Genomic DNA, 5475 nt, shown 5'->3' with positions numbered 1-5475 from the left:
ACCCCGCCTGCGGCTTATAGGAAATCACAATCCAGGACCTGGAGGTCACCCTGCTTCTCCCAGCTGGGAATGGAAGTGAGGCTGTCTTGTAACTTTCTGGAGTCCAGACAGATGCAAAATATCCACCTGCTGACTTGTTCACTTTTCCTGACCCAGAAAGTTCTCGTTTGTTCTTTGAAGGTGACTTTTTAGTGCATCTTGTTCTTCTTTCATGAATATTCACATTCTATCATCTCCTTGAGGGAGTTAAAGAGCTTTTAGAGAGACACAGCGCAAGGAAGGTAGAGAGGGAGGGAGACACAGAATCCGAAGCAGGCTCCAGACTCCGAGCTGAGCACAGAGCCCAACGCGGGACTCGAGCCCATGAACTGTGAGATCATGACCTGAGTTGAAGTCGGACGCTTAACCCACTGAGCCACCCAGGTGCCCCAGATCTCCATCTGTTTTTAAATGTTTATTTAGCTTTTAGAGAGAGCAAGAGAGCGAGAGCAAGGGAGGGGCAGAGAGAGAGGGAGACAGAGGATCCAAAGTGTGCTCCGTGCTAACAGCACAGAGCCCGATGTGGGGCTCACACTGAAAAATCATGAGATCATGACCTGAGCCGAAGTCCCACGCTCAACCAACCGAGCCCCCCAGGCGCCCCTGGGTTTCTGTCTTTTATGTTGGAGGCTTCCTTGGCTGTCATCTCATGTTGAAGCAGTGGGCTTATCAACCATGGGCTTCATTGTAGGGTGACGTACCTGAGCTGTTGTAGGGGAGAATCCCAATGTTACTCTCTTTATTATTATTATTTTTTAAGATGTCAAGGAGGGGAATGCCGGGGGTGGCGGCAGGGCACCAGCTGTCACTCATAAGTGTCCCATAGGAGCTTCATGCGTTCTGAGCAGCGAAGCTGGCTCCGATGGGATGCCTCCTCCCACCTGCAGCGGATGCATTTACAGCTCCGTTTGTTTCGGGAGATGAGCGCGGGTGGTGAGGGCTCGGGCTCGGAGGGCGCATCACTGGGGGCCCCCGGGTCTCCAGCTGCAACGGGGATGGAACTGGGAATCCGCCAGCACCGCCGGGGGCCTGGGGGCTGTGGGCGGAGGCAGTTTATACCCGTCACAACTCTTTGCTGCCTGTGACTCTGACCTCTCCTTGACCTCAGATGACGGTGGCAGTGGTGAGCTGAGTGGGAATTGACGCTCTGGCACTGGGGGGCTGTTGGGCGTCCAGGCCCGGCAGAGTGGGTACAGCGATGTGTGGCTGAACTGACCCAAGTCCGTGCTCCGGTCCAACAGCTTGATCTCATTTGTGTTGAATCGCCGCGGTCCTCGCTCAGCCGGCCGTAACCTGGTGGGGAAAGCAGGCTGATGCTTACAATGGTCCAATTCTTTTTTTTTTTTTTAAAGATTTTATTTGTAAGCAATCTCTACACCCAACATGGGGTTCGAACGTACAACCCCGAGACCAGGAGTCGCGCGCTCCACTGAGTGAGTCCGTCAGGTGCCCCTAGCAGTGGAACAATCCTTGTCATGGGCGTCCGAGGCGTTCTCGCGGCTTCCCCTCCAGACGCTCCCTGTCTGTGCGACTCTTCTCCCGCAGACACTGCAAAACAGCACCCAGTCGGTTCCGGCCTTGCCGCGTCCAACCGCGACTCCTCCACCTTCACGTCGCCGGGAACACGCTTTGGGTCTGGGGTGTTGCTAGCGGGGTCGGATGTGCCCCAAGGAGCCCAGGGTCACAAAACAAGGCCCCAGGCCCGTACAGAAAGGTCGGAGTCAAGGTTCGTGTGCGGCCCGTCCTCGGCGGCGACCACCACCTCCCGGCTTCAGTTCATTCCTCTCCGAATGGCCCAAGAGCCCAGACAAAGATCCCCAGTCGGGCGCCCGGGGCTGGCTGTCGGCACTGGAGCTGAGTAGGGCGAGAGGGCCACAACGCTCTGCGTCCGTTGGGACCGGTCACCTGCCTTGTCCTCCTGTACCCACAGCGTGCTGCCCCCGGTGGCGCCCAGCGAAGGCATCTCTATGTCGTCGGCTGCAAAGAATGAACTTCCTCTTCTGCTGGGACCGGGGACGGCACGTGGGGGTCTAACTACCTCTTACACAGATTTTCACCCCCGTCTGCACTGCTGATCTCCGCGTCACATGTGAGCTCTGCCGCGGGGACTCGGCAGCGGCCGCTGCGGGGGTTACTGCTGGGCGCCCACGCTCTTGTTGCACTTACCTCATCGCCGATTACTTTCGCCCTTGGCAATGTTTGCTTTTAAACAGTCACTTACTGTCATTTTAGTGGGGTTTCAAAAGGGAGAGAAAGTAAATGGCCGTGCTTAATTTGTCCCTTTTTTTAAAAATTGTTTATAGGGGCGCCTGGGTGGCTTAGTCGGTTGAGCGTCCGACTTTCGCTTAGGTCATGATCTCGCGGTTCGTGGGTTCGAGCCCCGCGTCGGGCTCTGTGCTGACTGCCAGCTCAGAGCCTGGAGCCTGTTTCAGTCTGTGACTCCCTCTCTCTCTGACCCTCCCCTGCTCACACTGTCTCTCTCTCCCTCTCTCTCCTAGAAATAAATAAAACATTAAAAAAAAGTTTTAAAAATTGTTTATAAATTTGTTTAAGAGAGACAGAGACAGCATGAGTGGGGTAAGGACAGAGACAGAGAAGGAGACAGAGAGAGAACCCCAAGCAGGCTCTGCCCCGTCGGCATGGAGCCTGATGTAGGGCTCGATCTCACAGAACTGCAAGATCCTGACCTGAGCCAAAATCAAGAGTCAGATGCTTATCCACCTGAGTCACCAAGGCACCCCGATTTGTCCCTTTCACACCCAAGTCAACAGTACGTGGAGAGCATGTGGAAGAGCGGCTGAGTGGAAGGAGCCGGAAGCTGGCTGAGGACATACATCTGCACTGTGCTCATTACAAGCCAGCTGGTTTGGAGCTCGTGAATCCCTAGGAGGCCACCTACACTTGGATGTGGCTTTCTCCCACAGCATTCTGCAGCCTCATCTGGGCCATTCTGTTCAAAGCCTGGGGGTTTGGAGGAAACACGAGACAACAGGTAACTGAAGTGTAGTCGGCGGGGCCGGGCCAGATGGTGTGGAAGCCCCACTCAGCAGCGATGCACCCAGGGATGGAGTGTTCGATGGCTCCGGCCACCACCACAGAAGACCATTGGCTGNAGTCGGACGCTCAACCGACTAAGCCACCCAGGCGCCCCTGTTTTCTTTTTTTAAATATTTAAAAAATGTTTCATTTCTTTCTGAGAGAGAGAGAGAGAGACAGCATGAGCAGGGGAGGGTCAGAGAGAGAAGGAGTCACAGACTGAAACAGACTCCAGGCTCTGAGCTGGCAGTCAGCACAGAGCCCGACGCGGGGCCCGAACCCACGAACCGTGAGATCATGACCTGAGCCGAAGTCGGACGCTCAACCGACTGAGCCACCCAGGCGCCCTGGTCAGTTTCCTTTTCTTGGCTTGTAGATGGTTGTCTTCCTGCTGTGTCCTCACAGAATGAGAGAGGCCAAAGCAGAGACTGAGGCAGAGAGAGAAGTCTCTGTTGTCTCTTTTCATAAGCACAGGAATCCTCTCCGATCAGGGCCCTGCCCTTCTCGCCTCATTTTGCCTTAATTACCTTCTTCGACGTCCCATCTCCAAATAGTGCCACGTGGTGGGTTACGGCTTCAGCGTACAAAGGGGAGGGGTACACATCAGTCCCTAGCAGATGGCCACGCTGTATATTGCATAGCCTGGCCCAACCGTGGCCTCAGCTGCACCTGGTCTAGAACAACCAGTCTCTAGATTGGTCACTTGGCTCCCAGTGGTGCTGTCGGTGAGATGGCCTGGTTCCTAGAGCTGCTTAAAACCCTGGGCTCAATGCCCCAAAGTTCGTGTACAACTCTGCTCGTGTCCACGTGTCTGAGGTTACCCTTGTGATGGTTCACTTCATGTGTCACCTTGACCGGCCACGAGGTGCCCAGACGTTTGGTCAAGCATCATTCTTTTCTCATGTGCCTATGAAGGTGTTTCTGGATGAGATTAACATTTCAATCAATAGAGTGAATAAAGCAGATGGCCCTCCCGGACATGCGTGGGCCTCATCCAATCCACTGAAGACCTGAATGGAACAGAGAAGCCGAGTAAGAGGGAACTGTCTGGCCTGACTGCTCCGGCGGAGACACGGGCCTTTTCCTGCCCTTCGACTGGAACTTTCTCCAGCTTGCTGACTGTAGATCTTGGGCCTTTGCAGGCTGCAGAGTCACACAAGCCAGCTCCTTACAAGGAGTCTCACACGTGCATCTGTAGGCCGTTTCTCTGGAGAGCCCTGGCTAGTGGCGTGGTGCTCCTCACTCCCTGTAACCGGACGAACCTGAACATGTTGGAGGGCCACCCTGCAAGGCATAGGCGGGGCACGGAGCAGAGAGGGGCCGAGTGGGATCTGATAGATTGGGTACAGGGGTCAAGGGACTGGGAAGCACTTGTGAAGTCAAAATACAGAAGTGCTAGAAGGCAGGAAGTAGGAGGTCGTGCCCAGAGAGTTGGCATTTGGAACTTAATATATCAGAGCAATTCTGTGGATGATGACGATGACGATGGGGTCTCTAAGGCATCACCGTGGGACGAGGAGGCTGAGGTGAGGTCAAGGTCTATGGAGATAAGGACAGGAAACTGAGAGGCTGGAATATTGTGTGGATAAGGGGAAGGTGGCAGGCCACTGGTGAAGAAGTGAGAGCACAAGGAGGAGCAGAGGGAGACGAGCCTCAATGGAGCCATCGAGCACCCTCACAGCATGGCCGCCGCCTTGTCCCAGACACAGCGATCCGGGAAGGAGAGCAGAGAGGACACGCAACAGGGCCTTGTCTGACTTGTACCTCCAAATTGCCCACCATCACTTTGCTCTGCTCCGTTCATTACACATGAGTCACCATGTCCAGCTCATGCTCAAGAGGAGGAGAGGAGTCACCACCTCTTGAAGGGAGAAACATTAAAGAATTTGTAGCCATAGGTTAAAACCACCAGAACAGAGATATTGATTAGCTTTAGGCTTTATTAAAAATGCACATTAAGGGGCGTCTGGGTGGCTCAGTTGGGTAAGCGTCTGACTCTTGATTTGGGCTCAGGTTGTGATCTCATGGTTCTGTGCTGGGCTCTGTGCTAACAGTGTGGAGCCTGCTCGGGATTTTTTCTCTGCTCTTCCTCCCCTCCCCCCCACCCCGCTCACNAAAATGGGATATAACATGGGCACCTGGGTAGTTTACAGTGTCTGGCACTTTATTTCAGCTCAGGTCATGATTTTGCTGTTTGTGAGAGCCAGGTTTGGCTCTGAGCTGATAGTGTGGAGCCTTCTTGGGATTCTCTCTCTCTCTCTCTCTCTCTCTCTCTCTCAAAATAGATAAATAGACTTTAAAAAAAAAAAGAATGTGTGTCAAAATATCTAAAATAACTATTCAAAAGTTCTTGCAGTGCTTCTAAACGGAAAGGAAAATTCCAGAACACAAATTCAATCC

The 5475-nt window shown here is 53.8% G+C and overlaps 1 protein-coding gene and 1 pseudogene across 1 annotated transcript in view; one reads left to right on the top strand and one right to left on the bottom strand.

Moving 5' to 3' along the window:
• Positions 1–5475, top strand: part of NAA10 (N-alpha-acetyltransferase 10, NatA catalytic subunit) — a 136594-nt gene that overhangs the window by 38837 nt on the left and 92282 nt on the right. The gene's annotated exons all lie outside the window — the stretch shown is intronic.
• Positions 845–2210, bottom strand: LOC144236025 (protein lin-37 homolog; annotated as a pseudogene).

Source organism: Crocuta crocuta, unplaced genomic scaffold (genome assembly GCF_008692635.1).
Source record: "Crocuta crocuta isolate KB4526 unplaced genomic scaffold, BGI_CrCroc_1.0 scaffold978, whole genome shotgun sequence".
Taxonomy (NCBI): Eukaryota; Metazoa; Chordata; class Mammalia; order Carnivora; family Hyaenidae; genus Crocuta; species Crocuta crocuta.
This window is presented reverse-complemented; position numbering and strand designations above follow the sequence as displayed.